Genomic DNA, 18,402 nt, shown 5'->3' with positions numbered 1-18,402 from the left:
TGCTCATATTTTCTCTTTCAGCAATCTTAAGGATAATATGTCAAGATTACTTCTGATTTGACAAAGATCTAGACAGTGAATTAAAAATTGACTATAGAAAACCACTGATAGTACATTCACTGATCTGGTAATAGATGTAATTCACACAGACAAATGCTGTAGTAAATTGACTATTTTAATCTTGAGTGGTACTGGCATATAATCAGGATCTTAAATTCATTTAGGATGTAAAATTCTCTTTATGTTTAGATTTACAACAAATTATAAATTATTCACATAGAACAGCCACTTACTTTTTAGTCTGGCACCAGTCCGCTTTCTATTATGATTTGTTCAGGGCAAATTCTGCTCTCAATCAGTTTGTCTCCATGGAGACAGGACATTGCCTAGCCCACCAAATCAATACACATTCGTGAAGGCCAAGTTCACCTATGTGTATGTTTTCCCACAATGAATGAAAAGATGCTCACAGGGAAACAATTTATAATGACATTATGTGGATACCTATACTGAGCACTTTTTACTGAGTTTATAAGTATAATTAAAATGTATGACTGATATGATCTTATGTCATGATTATCTGTGTCACTTTGACTACAATCACCTGAAAATTTAACATGCAAAAAGATTTATGTGTTTTTATCATATTAGCAGACAACCCTTTGTGGTGTCATTAAAAACAAATTATGTTAATAAATAATAAACAAACAAGTCATGTCAAGTTTCACCCACCAAAAATGATCTCATCATTCACTCACCCTCATGCCATCCCAGATGTGAATGACTTTCTTCTGCAGAACACAAACAAAGATTTTTATAAGATTATGTCAGGTCTGTAGGTCCATACAATGCAACGGAATGGTGAACAAAACTTTGAAGCTCCAAAAATCACATAAAAGACAGCATAAAATAATCCATAAAACTCAGTGGTTTAATCCATGTCTTCTGAAAAGATCCAGTCGTTTTTGGATGAGAACAGATCAAAATATAACTCCTTTTTCACTATAAATCCTGACATCAGCAGTGTCCTTGGCGATCATGATTTCAACCTGGATTACACTTCCTTGCACCATCTAGTGCTCTGTGCATGCGTCAAGAGCTAGGAAGTGTAATCGAGCTTGAAATCATTATCGCACCTGGAGACTGAAATGGCAAGATGAACAGTGAAAAAGATAGTTATATTGTGGTCTGTTCTCACCCAAAATTGAATAGATCGCTTAAGAAGACATGGGTTAAACCACTGGAGTCATATGGATTAATTTTATGCTGCCTTTTTGTGCTTTCTGGAGCTTCAAAGTTCTTGCCACCATTCACTTGCATCGTATGGAGCTACAGAGCTGAGATATTCTTCTAAAAAAATTATTTTTATATCTTAATTTGTGTTCTGCAGAAGAAAGAAAGTCGCACACATCTGGGATGGCATAAGGGTGAGTAAATGATGAGAGAATTCTCATTTTTGGGTGAACTATCCATTTAAGAATGATCCACAGAACAAAAGCTTCATACAAAACTACAATGTGAAATTCATTTCAACAAATACCACATCTGAGCTCTCCATGACAAATTTGACTTACTTAAACCTGCAGACAGCCTGTCATTCTGTTGGCAGGAAGGACCAACAAATCGTTATCAAATTAAGCGTTACATTACATGTCCTGTAGATGGCGTTAAATACATTAACAACAACCATATGTGCAGGTGTGTTACCTTAAATGAAGAATTAAACATGTACATATAAGTTAAAATGAAGGACAAAAGACAAAGATCAAGAGAATGGTCATTAATAATTTATTAGCTGCTGATTTGTATGTAAATATATCCAACACTGGCGGATCGGTCCTGATTAATGAATAATTCATTAAATTCTGCAGTAGTAATCATCACTGCTGCAAGCGCAGGTTTCAAAGGGACAGTCATGCCTCTGGCATATTCAAAATAAATAACAGAAACTTGTGCCAAGAAACAGTCTATTACTCTTTTTTTGTGTGAGCACCTGTCTTGTATCCCTATAGCTAAAAGTCACAAACTGTGTTTAGTAACAAAACGTGTTGCTCTACTAGGAACATAAAAGTAGATGTCAATAAAAACTTAATGTTTTTGCACGAGTTTCTGCCCCCTTTCCACTTACAGTTAAAATGTTTCATTTTAAGAGTGGTCTGTTTGTTTTGATGCACAACCGTAGCAGGGCTACATGCAAAATGTGGGAGGGAACGATGAGAGGATGGGAGGGGGAGGAAGCGGTTTAGCCACTGGTCTTCCACATAGTGCTTAATATTCAATGACCTATGATCCAAACTAACGCAGGGGACGTCAAAACAACAGTGGTTTTATCATCTCAAAGAAGGAAGCACGGGGCGAAGTGAGCTACTGCTCTCGCACTCGAAGCCACAGCTCACCGTCGGCAATTTCCAAACGTTTTACTTACAAGAATTCAGTCCCAAATCAGGATGGAACTGCGTCTTGTATCGTATGCAAATACGTCTGCTGACGTAGTTGATCATGTGGGTTTTGGCGTAGATCCCCCTATGATCGCCAATTTTTTTTCGGCTGTTGTCCTTAGGATTCGGTTAGAATCTGTACAATCGTACGCTTCTTTTGGCTGCACACGTGGAAAAGTACACGTATTTTGGAGCCTTGCTGTCAATAACCTCGCATCACTGCCTTTTCAGTTGATTGTAGGCAGGTAAGAATGTCTGAATTAAAAATGTTATTGGTTGGAAAATTAGCAAACAACCCTCAAAGTTACAGGCTCGTTTTTAATACACACCGTAAGTAGCCGACTGAAACATGCTGTAAAGTGCTTCTGATGTGAATTGTTTTTTCTGTTTTTGTTTTTATGCTGAACGACTGAAGTTTGTTTGTCCAAGCCATTTTGTAGAAAGTGAGCACCTGAAAAACCGCAATGACCTGACACGAAAACCTCGGGTTTAATGTTTCCAATGCTGTGATTTGGTGTGGCTCGCGGAAAGTTTCATTGAATCGTTAAAGTTAAGGGGGAATGGGCGCGAGAACATGTCTACTTATCTGATGTCGAAAAAAACAGCTAAATATGGCTACCAATGTCGACATGGCGTTACGTCGGTCCAAGTAATTTTTTTTATTGGACTTCAGTTAACCCATATTTTCCTGTGTACATAACGCTCATAATCCTAACAATGAATGATTAATTCATGTACTTGCATGAAGTGAGCATGGCACGCAACTACTTTGATTTCGGGTTGGTGTGGTATGATGTAGGCAGTGGTGACGCCTTCACGAGCATACTGCATGGCACACGCTTCAACCGCCAGCCACATTGCAGCAGTGTTCACATCTGTGATAGTTTCCTAAATTGCCGCATCCGCACTATTAGAAACTGATATCAGGCTTTAGGACTTGACTCCATATCGTGCAATATAAAAAAGAAATTCATTTAAGTCATACGATTTATCGATTTGAGTTGGTAAATGTTTTTTTCATATGCGGTTATAGTATTGTGAACCACCAACATCTCGTTCATACCCGGCGGAGAGGTAATTTTCTCAAGACACCTCAGGTGTTGTCAAACTAACGGCGTGCACTTCAGATGTGTCAGTCTGCTTTTTAAAGGAATGTGCCAGGTTCACTACAAGATAAGCTCAATCGACAACATTTGTGGCACAAAAATGATTTCGACTGTTAAGAACAAACACAAATCTAGGTTAATGGACTTGCAGTGGAAGTGAATGGAGCCAGTCCATAAACATTCAAATACATCTGTTTCAAAAGTTTAGCCACAAGACATAAACATTTGAGGTGTTAATATTATTTTAGTGTGATTATAGGGTTTACTGGTTTTGTGTCGTCTTATTGACAACAAAGTCGTAATATTGGATGTAACGTTGCTCAAATAAGGTTAGTAATAGATTTTATCACGCTTAAATCATGTTAAAGTGTACAATGTTTATGGATTGGCCCCATTGACTTCCATTGTAAGTGCTTCACTGTAACCGTGATATTTTTATTTATTTTTTGAAATAAACAAGGGATGTGTTAGTTATTTTTGTGGTTATTAAAACTGTCACAAATGCTGTCGGTTGAGCTTAACTTGAATTGAAGCCGGAACATTCTTTTAAGATGTTATTCTCCGTCATTCCTCAATCACCAAATGCTGTCACAAAGTAGGCTATGATTTTGTCCAACGTTGCTTTCCTTATTTTCCCCAGGTAGTTACTGGCAAATCAGTTTCAGAATATTTCCACGAGCGTTGATGGGTGATTGGAAAACCTTTAGTGCTTTTGCAGAAGCACAGGGTTTTCTTTTTCAGAGTTTGAATAAAGTTGTATCCAAGGGACAAGGGCATCGCTATTTTTAGTTCATGCAGCAACTTATATGGGCCTCCTAAAAACATAATGAGATCAAACTATATTTTGCATTCCATAATTCCTTAAAGGGATAGTTCACCTGAAAATGAAAGTTCTGTTATCATTTATTCACCCTCATGTGGAAAACTCAAATGACATTCTTGCTTGCATGGAATGCAAAATTAGATGTTAGGCAATATCTTAGTCTCAGTCACCATTTGCTTTCATTGCATTTTATTTCTTCCATACAACTAAAGTGAATGTTGACTGGGGCTGTAATTCTGCCTAACATCTCAAGAAATAAAGTTGTACAGGTTTGGAACAACATTAGGGTGAGTAAATGATGACAATTTTCATTTTTGTTTAAACTATCCCTTTAAATAGTTCTATTTAGCTGATCATGTTTCTCCTCCTCTAGAATCTCATATTAGCCTGCTCAGAGAAAAATACAGTTACTTTGTGTAAGATCTTATCCACATGCTCCCATCGTATCATGTGCACACAATGTAATTGATTTTTTTTCTGTTTGTTTGGTTACAGCTTATAGCCAAAGGAGAGAAAACTGAATTGGTTGTGCCAGTCTAAAGCACTGAAATTGCTCAGGTTTAATTCCCCAATCCTAAATAAGTTTACTTGCCTAATGGTCAAGCAGAACCACAATTCATTATAATGTTTATTAAATGGGCTTTACTGAGCTTTAGAAAAGCTGTACATACCATAAGGAATTAGGTTTTTTTTTTTATGCATTTGAAGGAGTTTTATTCCATTGTGCTCATTGGTGGGCATTTGGATACAAATACAGTGAAGTTTATTCTGGATTCATGCCATCGTCAAACAACTAAACATTCTTGCTAAACCTGGCAAAATGCAGGCTACTTAGCAACCCATAGCGTGCACCTTTGAATTGTGGTTCGTAGTACAAAAACTCCCATTACAAAGGTTTATTCATAGATCCACCATTGGGCTAACTGTTATGAAGTAATGACACAAAATTGACAAGTAAATTTCAAGTCCTCAACTCTGCTTGACTAGCTCTGGCACAAAATGTGGTTAATGCCAGGTGACTGGCTGGATTCAAAATGGCTGCCTGTGTTCATGAGAAGCTGACGTCTTTGAGGAGGTGGTTGCTGCTGCCTCTGCCTCATAGCTCGTGCTGTCGGTGACTAAGCTGACAGTTGCTGATGTCACAGCCGTGGGCTGGGCTCCCATGCATGCTGTGTTTTCTCTGTCGGTGGTAGTCATGACTCCACTGAAAGCAGAGCCTCTTTGTGATGGATTCTGACCTCACACCAGTGCCAGGTTATTTATTAGTCATCACTACTAAAGCTATTAATTTCCTTCTGTGTTTATGTCCTGGAACAGGAAGTGTGCCAACTGAAGTGTGCCACTCGTTTTTAGTTCAAAGTGGTATACTGTCCTAGCCTCTGTCTTTTCTAACTAAACTAGACTCCTGCATAATGTGAGTGCAAGAAGTCATGGTGCATAACTATGCAGGATCATATTCATATTATCATACATCTTATGATCATACTCGCAACTGATCTTAAGATATCTTTGGGCATGATAGACTTGGCTGAGTTTCTGAATAAGTTTAAGTGGCAGTGAAAGCAGCTGGGATCTTGCATAGATGTGCCTCAGTGTTGTAGATTTGGATCAATAAGTCTGTTACCTGATTTCGTTTGATTTTAGCCACCTTAAAGAAATCTAGAAAAGAAAAACATCAGTTTGAGAGGTTGTTTTCTAAGAGGAGGAATGTTTCCAACTTTTTGCAGTCACTCTCTGTTGAGCAGTCTCTGTTGCCAATATTCTGCCCTACTTTTGCAGCCGTGACCCAGCTTTTTGGAGGCGTTAGAGGCTGCAATACTGCACAGACAATAATACTGAGGAGCAGGATAACTCATAAAAATCATAGAGAAGCTTGGAGTGTTAACGTTGATTTTATTTGCATGCAGATTAATTTTTTTAATTCAAGCAGCCCAAACTTAATTTTGAAGGCTGTAGAAGTAGAAGGTACATTTTGTTGTTGTTCCATCAAGGACATGACAGACTGATTTAGGCCTAAAGACATTGAGTTGAAACTTATAACCAGTCTTATCAGGCCACTGACCTGTAACGTTCAGTATGGGTCAGTTTGTTGCTGGCTTGTTAGCAGTTTCTCTTTGAACCTTAAAGAAAAGGAAATGAGGGCGTCTTAAGTGTTGTCAACATTGTCTGTTATGAGGAACATCACTCAGTCTGCTCCTAATTATGAGAAGTTCATTATTTTTGAAATGGTGACTCTTAGCCCTCATTAGAAATGATTTAAAGGCATTTAGATGAACTTCCAAGATAGTAACAATCCAACAATTCTTATTTTCTTAGGTGAAGCAGCAAAAGAAAAGTTGCCACACAGGACCTGGACATCACCACAAATATTACTCTGGAGACGAAGGAGACCATCTCTGACAGGTGGGCCTCTGATTTAAAAAGATTTATGTGAACCGTTCAGTGGAATGGAGTCGAGCCAGTCCAGCTTTCTCAACAGGGTTCCAACAGTCGTGGTAAATATCAGGGAATTTTAAAATGTTGATTTTCATTTTCCAGGCCTGGCAAAGTAATGGTAATGAGTTAAATCTTAAAAAGTCATGGATAGTGATGTCAAAAGTACCGGTACTTCGATACCATATTGATACAAAAATAAACAAGATGTCAAGATACCAGTTAGAGGTCTGCGCTGTACTGTTTTTTTCCTTCCTGTTCCCGCAAGTTTCTATCCCGCACCCGAACGATCCCGACGAATTTTACTCTGTTCACCTGCTCTCTGCCTGCAGTGATTTTCTTCCCGACCACTTCCGTTACCGCAACCCTGGTAAAAATTTAGTTTTCCAAATTGGTAGGGCTGTCACAATTATGAAACTTGGATGATGATTAATTGTCACAAATAACTGCGATTATGATGATTAATTGTCTCTTTCAGGGCTTTCACGATTAATTGTCATATAAAATGTCATATTTCTAAAGGTGTACTTTTTTCTGCATGTGTGCTTCATACACCAAAAGAAGTCATTTTTACATATTTAACTTCAAATATATAAATCAAATAATAAAATAGGGATATATGATTTCCTTTTAAGGCTTTAAGAACTTATGAATGACATGAAAAATAGTGTTTTAAATAGCAAAATATTTCTAATTACTTAATATGTCACTCTTTTTGGTCAACTTTAGTTTTGGTAAATTTTACATTTACACTGTTGTTTTTGAACTCATACATTTTGTATTATATATTTTTATTAAAAATCAAATATAATTTTGATATGGTATATTATACAGTATTATATTATACAATAGTAAAGTATTTCTGTCCTAATTTCTTCTCTATCACACGTTATTGTAATGCTCTGATTAAACCCACGGGACCTTATTTGTCATGAAGCAAAACCTTTGAGAGATTATTTTCTCATTACATCAGTCCACAGAAATAAAGTGTGCATCTCCTCTGTCACTATGTGTGTAAACCAGGAACATTTACCATTACACTATCGTTTAAAGTGAAGCCGGTAGGGTTGCTCCGATACCCAAATTTTGGCTTCGGTACGATACCAGCCCTGGTACCTCAGTATCAATACTAACTCGATACTCAGATTTTGATGAAATTACACAGAAAATTACTTGACAAAAAGAACTACATAAAGCCTTATAGATACAAATTATGCCTTTTTTAAATTTTTCTGGATTCCATGTTAAATGTTTTAATTAAATGTTATGATCAAATTGTGTTTAATCAAATACATACTGTACAGCTTTAATCAAATGAAAATATAACAATTTTCAACAATATAGAGCCAATAATAATATTTCAACAATAATAATATATATTATTTTTGGTAAAAAAAAGAAAAACAAAAGATGCAGAACAGAGCTTTACATTATTTATTTTTTGCGATTAACTTTTTTTATTGATTCAACCATTAAATATAAATAGCAGAACACACACATACTGAATCAATATCCAATATCAGGGAAATTGGACGGTAACTTTTACCCTTGCTTGGATCTTTGTCCTTTTTAAGAATCAGACAGATCCGGGCTTGTGTCATGGTTGGTGGAAGCTTTCCATTCTTTAATGATTCAGTATAAACTTCTAGCAAAAGTGGAGCCAGTTCTGTAGCATAAGATTTGAAAAACTCAGCGGCAAAGCCGTCAGGCCCCGGAGCCTTGCCTGTAGGTAAGGCCTTAATAACCTCGCCAAGCTCCTCCAAGGTTATCTCAGAATCAAGAGAATTTTTTTACTCAGTCGTCAGTTTAGGGAGATCTAATGGTTCCACAAAGTTTCTAATATCTTCATCAGTAGACGAAGACATGGAACTATAGAGATCAAAGTAGAATTCTTTAAAAGCATTATTAATATCAATGGCCGAGGTAAATATTTCACCACCAGCAGATTTCACTGAGGGAATGGTAGAAAAAGACTCTCTCTGCTTTATATATCTAGCCAAAAGTTTTCCTGCTTTGTCCCCTGACTCAAAGTATGACTGTCTTGCCCTGAATAGCCAAAACTCCACTTTCCGTGACAAAGTAGTATTATATCTGTATTTCAGTCGAGTCAATTCTCTGAGGCCATCGGATGACAAATGGCGTTTCAGCTCTGCTTCGGCATTTTTTATATTTCCTTCCAACTCCACAAGTTCTTGTGCTTTGGATTTTTTTGGTGAATGAGGCATACTGTATGATCCGGCCCCTAAGAACCACCTTAAGTGCCTCCCAAGCCACGCCCACAGTGGATACTGAGGACCAGTTGGTCTCCATATAAACATTGATTTCAGTCTTTAACATTTGTTGGAATTCAGGATTTTGCAATAGGGACACATTAGGGTGCCAACTATATGATTTCTTTTTCTCCGTATGTGGCACCACCTCTAAACTCACCAGGGTGTGATCTGAAACTAAAATGTTTCCAATTGAGCAATCAACAACAGATGAAATGAGGTACTTGGATATAAAAAAAAGCAAATCTATTCTAGAATAAATCTTATGGACTGATGAAAAAAATGTGTAGTCCCTACCAGATGGGTTCAAAAGTCTCCAAATATCTGTAAGACCAAGATTTTTACACATCCTGTGAAGCGTCACTGTTGCTCTAGGGGGCTTACACACTTTTGCATCACTGTGATCAAGGACTGGATCCATCAAAAGATTAAAGTCTCCTCCCAATATTATATCATGAGGGGTGCCAGCGGCTTGCAACATCCCTTCAGGATCTATAAAAAAGCCCTGATCATCAGCATTAGGTGCGTAAATATTAGCCAAAATCAATCTTTGCCCCTGAATTTCAGCTAAAACAATAATTACTCTTCCTAATTTATCTTCAATCTGTTTGAGACATTTGAATTGTAGATGTTTATTAATCAATATAATGACTCTCTTGCTCTTACTTGAGCCAGCACTAAAGAAAACATGTCCACCCCATATCTTCCCTAATTTTTCTACTTCCTGCGGGGAAAGATGCATTTCTTGAAGAAACACTATATTATATTTCTTACGTTTAAGGAAAGTAATAACCTTCCTTCTTTTTATGGGGTGCCTCAACCCATTTACAATCCATGTGAAGAGAGATAGTACACTCATATTAATAACTGACATATTGATATAAAAAAAAAAAAAAACTGTGTGTCAAAAACAAAATTATACAGACCATATTCCCCATTAGTGAAACAGTCAAACCCCGAACTTCCCCCTGAACAAAACAAACAGAAAAAAGAAAAACGTGCGCTTTAACCCCACGCACGAGAGCGCCAACCGGCGACAATCCCTCTAAACTCAAAAGGTCCATGAACGCCCACGAGCCCCACTACAACTTTGCCATCGTATTGCACAATTTTGCCTCACAAATTTGTCATTCCAGTGTCCCGCAAACGGAACAAGCTCCAGCCGCTAGGCAGAGCCAACACAAAAAGAACAAAACCGACATCCCGGTTCCCCGGGTAGTCAAGTCAGTTCACTCGGAGGCCGCATAAAAGTATATACCATGACTTAATCTATCAACATTATAAAAGACATCCTTTGTGTGAGCATGTAGATATTTTGCGGTCATCCGTAGTGTCTACTCTCAAACTGGCCGGGAACTTCCATGCAAAATTAATCTTTCGTCAATGCAAAAGCTCCTTTAAGGAAAGTGTTATTCACAAAACGAACTCCAGCCGCTAGGAGGAGCCAACGCAAAAAACCAGAATGACGCCCAGCTTCCTCAAAAGCCAGAGTAAGTACAGCGAGTCGACCCACTCACATGAGAAACATCTAATGGTTTACTCACCCATTGATTCTATAAAAGACATTGCCTGATTGGGACATGTAAATATTTTGTGACCGTCCTTCGTTTCTGTTCTCAAATATAAAAAGCTTTGCTTTGATCCTCGCCTGGCACAACACGAAATCTTTATCGGATGACCTCAGAAATTTGGCCAGAATCAATCGGGGCCTGTCTCCCTCAGCAGATCTCTGAGCAGGGACTCTCTGAGCTCGCTCGATTTCCAGCTTGTGGCCTGTTATGTCGTGCAGATTTGGGAAGAGCTCGTCTAGGAATTTCACCATATCTCTGCCCTCCTCATGCTCAGGAATTCCAACAATTGTGACGTTATACCTGCAGCTTCTATTCTCAAGATCTTCAAGCTTTTCAAGAATACGTTCCAGATCAACTTTGGTCGCAGGCGGATTAGTGGATAATTCCCTCTCCGAAGATTCCAAAAAATCGATTCGTTTCTCAGCAACTGACACTCTCGTAACTAACTCAGAGAATTTGATTTCCATCGCCGTAATCGATCGACGTATTACAGCAAGATCCTCAAAGTCAGCAAGAACCTTCGTCATCATCACCGATATGTTGGACAACTGACACTAGATCTCTTCTCCCGCCACGGAGAAGGCCTGTCGGGGCTTTCATCCTGAACACGTAAGTGTCTTTTAATGTCTCCAGAGCCTGATGATTTTGACTTCTTTGCCATGTTTTATCTCAAAGAGCAAATGTGTAACTGGGTGTATCGAATATCACCAGATTATAACATGAAAATAATTAAAAATTTAGCAAAGTGCGCAGAGCTCGTCGCTCACACATCTGCTTCTTGCATGGTGTCACGTGACCCCCAGAGCTTTACATTATTAATGACAACATTAAATGAAAACAATCTGATTACCTGAGGCAAAAGGCTGCCATGGCTGAATCACAACATGCTGATATAACACTTGCTTTTGTGGTATTGCTTACAGATAATAATATTAAATAAAATAACCATTTAATATTATTGTTATTATGAGTATTATTGCGGCTACTTTGAATATTACACGTTTATACAGTAGTAATATTTTTCTGTCGTAATGACTTCAGTTTCACACATCTAGTTGAATAGAGCTCTTATTTCAGCGGGACTTTTATTTTGAAAGACCTTTGTTCTTCCTGTTTGTGAAGGCTTCCTGTTATATCAAGCTTCCTGCGACTCATGAAATTAAATCTCTGAGCTGCAACGGTGAAAACTGTCATTTGAGAGTTCACAGCTGATTAAACACTACTCTGTGGCTCTGCAGATGGATACTATTGGACACACTGCATGAAAATAAAGCATTAGTAGTGTGTGTTGCATTTGTGTGCATGCCTGCTTGCGTGTGTCTGTGAAGGAGATGACAGAGCAGGACGGAGCATCTCATTCGTTCTGTGGCGTGCATGTGAATGTATATTATTTCATTAAATGACATCCTTCTGCTGTTTAATGATCACACTTGGCCATATTGGGACATTTTATTATTATTATTTTCAAATGGTCTTTGATTTCATCTCAAACACTCACATTACATGTAGGGCTGCAACTAACTATTATTTTGAAAATGGATTAATCTAATGATTATTAGAACGATTATTCAACTATTCTGCGATTATTGCAACGATTAATCATTAGCTCTTAACCGATTATTCAGCTTGTGCCCCGACTTAAAAGTTTGTATTAAACGTGCATACTAACAATAAAGAGGACAAAATCATCTTTTAAAAATACCTCTAAATGACATTCACTGAATTAAAGGAAGAAAAAAACAAACTTAAGTTTAATTCAGTAAAGAAATTCACTGCAAAAAATCCTATTGTTATCAAGTGTTTTTGTCTTGATTTCTGTTTGTCTAAAAATCCTTAAAATAAGATACATTCTCTTACATTAAAAGAATGTATCTTAAATATAAGTGTATTTTTTCACTTGGTTATACTTCTGCGAGTGCGATAAAGAAAAATATACTTCTATTCAAGATCTTTTCTCTAAAACAAAGTCTAAATATCTTATATGCTTCTCGGTGAATGCATTTTTTTTTTTTTTAAAGGAATTTTAGATATTTTAAAATAATTGTATTTTAAATATTATATTCAACATTCTCAGATAACAATTTTTTCTTCTGCAGTATAGCTGCTAAAGAAAATGTACATTGTTTTAAAGGAGTTTTAGATATTTATATGGGAAAACAAGCCAAAACAAATCAAAAACTTTGTTGCAGTGTATAATGGGGCAAAGATTACCCTTTCACCATTTTGTTCACTTCAATCCATCTTTAACTCGCAAAAAAACAAACTGTCTCTTATTAATAAAACTGCATATTGCCACTTTTCTTTATAAGAAATGCACAGTGACACATTATGATTAGGGATGCACCGATACCACTTTTTCTCTTCCGATATCGGAGATCTCAGTATCGGCCGATACCGATCTCAGTTTAGAATATCTTTACATTATTGTGTGGAACTAATTGGGTGTACTCTTTAATATGTAAAGAAACACAAACCTCTAACTACACATTATTTCAATATAAATGTATAGCTTAAAAAAAACTTTATTGTTAACTAGTATAATGGATAATGTAGAAGAAAAATTAACAGGAATTCCAGTATAGAATTGCAAAAAGTTTTCAACTTGTATCTGTACTTTAAAGGATTCAGGTCTCATTTTTGTTCAATTAGTTGTAAGAAATCAGTTCACTTTTCATTCACAAAGTTATTTTTTTGGAACCCATTCAACTTAAATATTATAATTTGTAAACAAATGATGATGATGATAATAATAATAATATTAATAATAATAATATTATTAATAGTAATATACAGTAATATATTTCAATCATGCACCTTTTGTCACGGATCCACCGGTCTCTCTCTCTTCCTTACTGCTGTCACAGTGCTCACTCTCCACTGAGTTCTGATTACACGCACCTGCCTATCATTAGTGGCTAATCAAGGGCTGCATATATACCCTGCTTTTCTTTGACTGTTCATCGATAGTATCTCTGAGACTCCAGAGCTTTCTACTATGTCAAACATACCTGTCTTCGTTATTGCCTGCAAGTATCATAAGACTGTTGTGAGTTATCTGTTCATCGTATCTATACCCTGTCTGGATATTACTCACCTGCTGTTTGCTACTCTGTTCAACTGGATTTACTCACAATGTTTACATTACTGTTTCAATCATCTGTTCAATAAACCCTGCTGTTGAGTTCATATCTCTGCCTCCGTGAGTCTCTCCATGACACCTTTAACTTTTTAAACCCTCATGCTTTTATTTTGACATTCTGAGATCTCCAGGAAGTCCTATATGTGTATGTTTGTAAGCAAGTTCACAGTTTAATTCGCTTCTTATTTAAATTCTGGTAAAAAAGCACCTCCAGTGCCATTCTAAATGCATATTATAAGTGAACCGAACTATTGAGCATCTATATCTGAGATGTTGTTCGTGAGTAGCACGCAAATATTGCGCACCGCTGTGAAGGCTAAAAATAGACTTGCGTGTGTATGTAAACAGAGCAGCGCCATTCACTGATGTGCTGGAGCTGCGCGTGCATCTTATATATTTACTTATTAAACACAGCCTTTTGTGATTCACAGAGCTATTGCACATCTTCAAGTGGTTTTGAAAAAAATGCATGAGTCATATGACTCACTACATTAATTGTTTTAATGGTTCTTTTATGACATTTCTTGAGCTTGACAATAACGAACATGACTAACACACAGTATCGGATTTGGATCGGGCTCGTCGGACCAATACCCGATCCATTTAAATGTCAGTATCGGAGCCGATACCGATCCAGGTATCAGATGGGTTCATCCCTAATTATGATTCAATAAGTCGCGAGCCATCACGTTATAATCTAGCTGCATTAAGCATGTGCACTCGAAGAACAAGCATACCCGCGACAGTGTGCCTCAGCCAGATGCAGTTTCAGTCTCTCCCTCTTAGATTGGGACATTCGTGCAACTCATAGAAGAGGCACTGACCGTACAGAGAAATGTGAGTTTCGGAGTTTGTAGTTATTTACGTGATCTGCTCCTGTATTATTTGAACTTTATTAAAGCTATAATAAGATGTAATGCAGGGGTGTTTCCTTTAGAGACGCTCGACACGCAAGTTTTGCTTCAGCGGAGCGGCAGCTCCAGCTTCACTTATTCCACAACGAGAGTGCTTCTGTATTTACTTATTTTTCCATTATAATTCCCTCATACTTTGTGATCTACAGCACCTGAAGCTGTCTGGAAAGTTTAGAGTGCGTCTGGACTGTGAGCTGTGTAATTCTTCCTCTCCTCACTCAGGTGCGAACTGCATTGCTGCTCTTGCGCATCATCATTAGTTTAATGTGATCTCATGTTACGTTAAATGAGATCAAACGACTATTCGACAATGAAAATTATTATCGTTGTCGATAACTTTGACTAATCGTTTCAGCCCTAATTACATTACATTACATTTTGCTAATGGCAGCATACTTTAATATGTTACCGAAATGAACAACAAGATGATATCGTACTGTTTGAAATTTTTTGGTATCGCGATATTTCGTTAGTACCAGTATACTGCGCAACCCTAGAAGCCGGAGCGCTTTGCTCTGCTGACAGCGTGCACATCAGAGCGCCTAAGAAACAGTTCAAGCGCTCTGGACAAGAGCTGGTTGACATCCGTGGCTCAGTATACTCTGATTCAGGGCCTCAAACGACAAATAACGTGCTGTTTTCTAGTTTTAGACTTATTTTTGAACATTTAATGGCAGCACTTCTCTCTGTTCAAGTTTACCAGCAGAGAATGGACAGTTAACACTTTGTGCACTTTTAAAAATTAACAAAAAGTCAGAGTAGAAACTTTCCTCAAAACTTTTTCAAAACAGCCAGCTCCGAAATGAATCACAATCTAAATACACTCTTGGAAATTTCTCAACTTGGGAAAGAAAAAAAAAAAAAAGCTCAGGGCCTCGAGAACACTTGGACTCGGAGTGAACTAAATGACAAACACATGAACGCTGTTCATGGCATTTATACAATATATTTGCTTAAAATGTGATTGGAATAAGAATGCCCAATTATATCAAATAACTGCGGTTTGATCAAATAACTGCGATCAGGTGGTTATTTAATAAACCTACACATTGGGTAAAAGCCATTCAAAAGTGTGCACAAAGAACATTTTATTTTCTGTTATTGCTGTTATCAAATGACGCCTGACTTGATGCCCATGTGATTTGTCTGAGGTTGATTTCTTAACTCTAAATTGACCATTTTCTAGTCCGAGTTTAATTTTTTTTGATGATCCAGGTTGTCCACGCTTTGCTGTACCATTCTTCTAAAGTGCTGTTGACTACCTGCATAACCTGCTCGAAATATTTAATAATTTGATGCATGTGCTGTGTGCACATTTTTGTTACATTTGCTGTTTATTGTTATCAAATAAATGTAAAATAAAATAATTTATCATTGTTTTTTTTGCATTCCTTAATTAAAAAAATGAAAAAAGATATCCACATCGGATTTTTAGCCTTTTCATTTACTGCCCGCTCCCATCCTCAACTCATGGGCGTACTGTGAGGGCCATGTCATCTGTTGCAGGGCTCCCTGTTCTTCTATTTGCAAAAGGAATGTTTGGGAGTATAAAATGTATATTTCCTATTGACACACTAAAGTAATATATATAAATAACCATCTTAAGACAAATGTTTTTGTGAAACATCTTATGTGCATAAGTCTTTTGCACAGTACTCTGTGTGTGTGTGTGTGTGTGTGTGTGTGTGTGTGTGTGTGTGTGTGTGTGTGTGTGTATAATATACACACACACACACACAGTGCATTCATAAAGTATTCAGACCCCTTCATTTTTCTTCCACATTTTGTTATGTTGCAGCCTAATGCTAAATGCTTTTAATTAAAAAAGCTAAATGCTTTTTAATTAAGTATTCAGTCCCTTTGCGATGACACTTGAAGTTTAGCTCAGGTGCATCCCATTTCTCTGGATCATCTTTGAGATTTTTCTGCACTTTTATTGGAGTCCACCTGTGGAAAATTCAATTGATTGGACATGATTTGGAAAGGCACACACCTGTCTATATAAGGTCTCACAGCTGAAAATGCATATCAGAGCAAAAACCAAGCCATGAGGTCAAAGGAACTGCCTGCAGAGCTCAAAGACAGGATTGTGTTGAGGTACATATCTAGGGGAAGGCTGCAAAAAAATTTCATCTGCGTTGAAGGTTCCCAAGAGTGCAGTGGCCTCCATAATTCTTAAATGGAAGAAGTTTGGAACAACCTGGACTCTTCCTAGAGCTGGCCGTCCAGCCAGATTAAGCAATCTGGGTGAAGAGCCTTGGTAAGAGAGTTGACCAAGAATCCGATGGTCACTCTGGCTGAGCTCCAGAGATATGTATGGATATGGGAGAAACTTGCAGAAGGACAACCTCACTGCTACACTCCACCAATCTGGGCTTTATAGCAAAGTGGCCAGACGGAAGATTCTCCTCAGTGCAAGACACTTGAAAACCCACTTGGAATTTGCAAAAAAGCACCTAAAGGACTCTCGGACTGTGAGAAACTAGATTCTTTGGTCTGATGAAACGAAGATTGAACTGTTTGGCCTCAAATCCAAGCATTATTTCTGGAGAAAACCAGGCACTGCTCATCTCCTGCGCAGTACCATCCCAATGGTGAAGCAAGGTAGCATCATGCTGTGGGGGTGTTTTTCAGCGGCGGGGACTGGTCAGGGTTGAAAAAGCTGAACGCAGCAAAATACAGGTATATCCTTAATAAAAATCTGATCCAGAGCACTCAGGACCTCAGACTGGGCTGAAGGTTCAAGTTCCAACAGGACAATGACCCCAAGCACACAGCCAAGACAACTCAAGAGTGGCTTAGGGACAACTCTGTGAATTTCCTTGAATGGCCCAGCCAAATCCCGGGCTTCAACTCAGTCAAACATCTTTGGAGAGACCTGAAAATGGCTATCCGAGCTTGAGAGGGATGACTGAGTTTGAGAGGATCTGCAGAGAAGAATGGCAGAAAATCCCCAAATCCAGGTGTGTAAAGCTTGTCGCATCATACCCAAAAAGACTTGAGGCTGCAAACTCTGCCAAAGGTGCTTCAACTAAGTACTGAGTTAAGGGTCTGAATACTTATTTCAGCTTTTTCTTTTTAATAAATTTGCAAAGTTATCTGGTTTTTGCTTTGTCATTAATTGATGTGTATTTTATGAATGCACTGTGTATATATTACATAGTGTATATATATACATGTTGCCTGTGTTTTTGCCCGTGTCCCATCGAGCTGCTCGCATTTTGAGTGACACGCCCCTGATCCGATCATCTAGATGTAGAACATAAGGTAAATATAGAAAATTACTCAAATTTATCATCAATATCGAATAATTTCTTTCCCCCGATATCGATATTGTTTAATTACCCGGACCTACTTATAATACAATTTTAAAAGCTACCAACACTTGTCTGAAGGTTAGATAATAAATATACAAAGGACTTGCAAGTGAATACAGACAGACAGGCTGTTGTTTTAGATGTGCTCACAGAAGAGCTCATGCAGTTATCTTTGCGTGACAAGACAATTTAGATTAATTTGTTTCTTTTTTGGTCATTAGCATATTGTAAAACATTAGGTCAACTGGGAAAGGTATAAACAAAAATAAAATGAAGTTAACTCATAATCAGTGTTCTGCCTCCCAGTTTTCTTCTCATCCTTAAAATGGTTGAGTTAATGTTGGTGTGGATTATTGTAGAGCATAAGACCTTTGTGGGATCTGAATGATTC

The 18,402-nt window shown here is 37.6% G+C and overlaps 1 protein-coding gene across 4 annotated transcripts in view; it reads left to right on the top strand.

Annotated features, from left to right (window-relative positions):
- Positions 1–2,298: 2,298 nt before the first annotated feature.
- LOC127452864 (zinc fingers and homeoboxes protein 2-like) overlaps positions 2,299–18,402 on the top strand; it is a 34,644-nt gene continuing 18,540 nt past the window's right edge. Inside the window, exons 1-3 of one of the 4 annotated variants that reach the window (XR_007899320.1) lie at positions 2,299–2,683; positions 6,684–6,770; positions 11,135–11,202. The gene's annotated coding sequence lies outside the window, so the exon portion shown is untranslated. The other 3 variants (XR_007899321.1, XM_051718671.1, XM_051718672.1) reach the window with 3 other exon arrangements.

The sequence above is a fragment of the Myxocyprinus asiaticus genome, chromosome 15 (assembly GCF_019703515.2).
Source record: "Myxocyprinus asiaticus isolate MX2 ecotype Aquarium Trade chromosome 15, UBuf_Myxa_2, whole genome shotgun sequence".
NCBI lineage: Eukaryota > Metazoa > Chordata > Actinopteri > Cypriniformes > Catostomidae > Myxocyprinus > Myxocyprinus asiaticus.
Note: the sequence above shows the minus strand (reverse complement) of the source record. Positions and strands in the feature narration are given on the sequence as shown.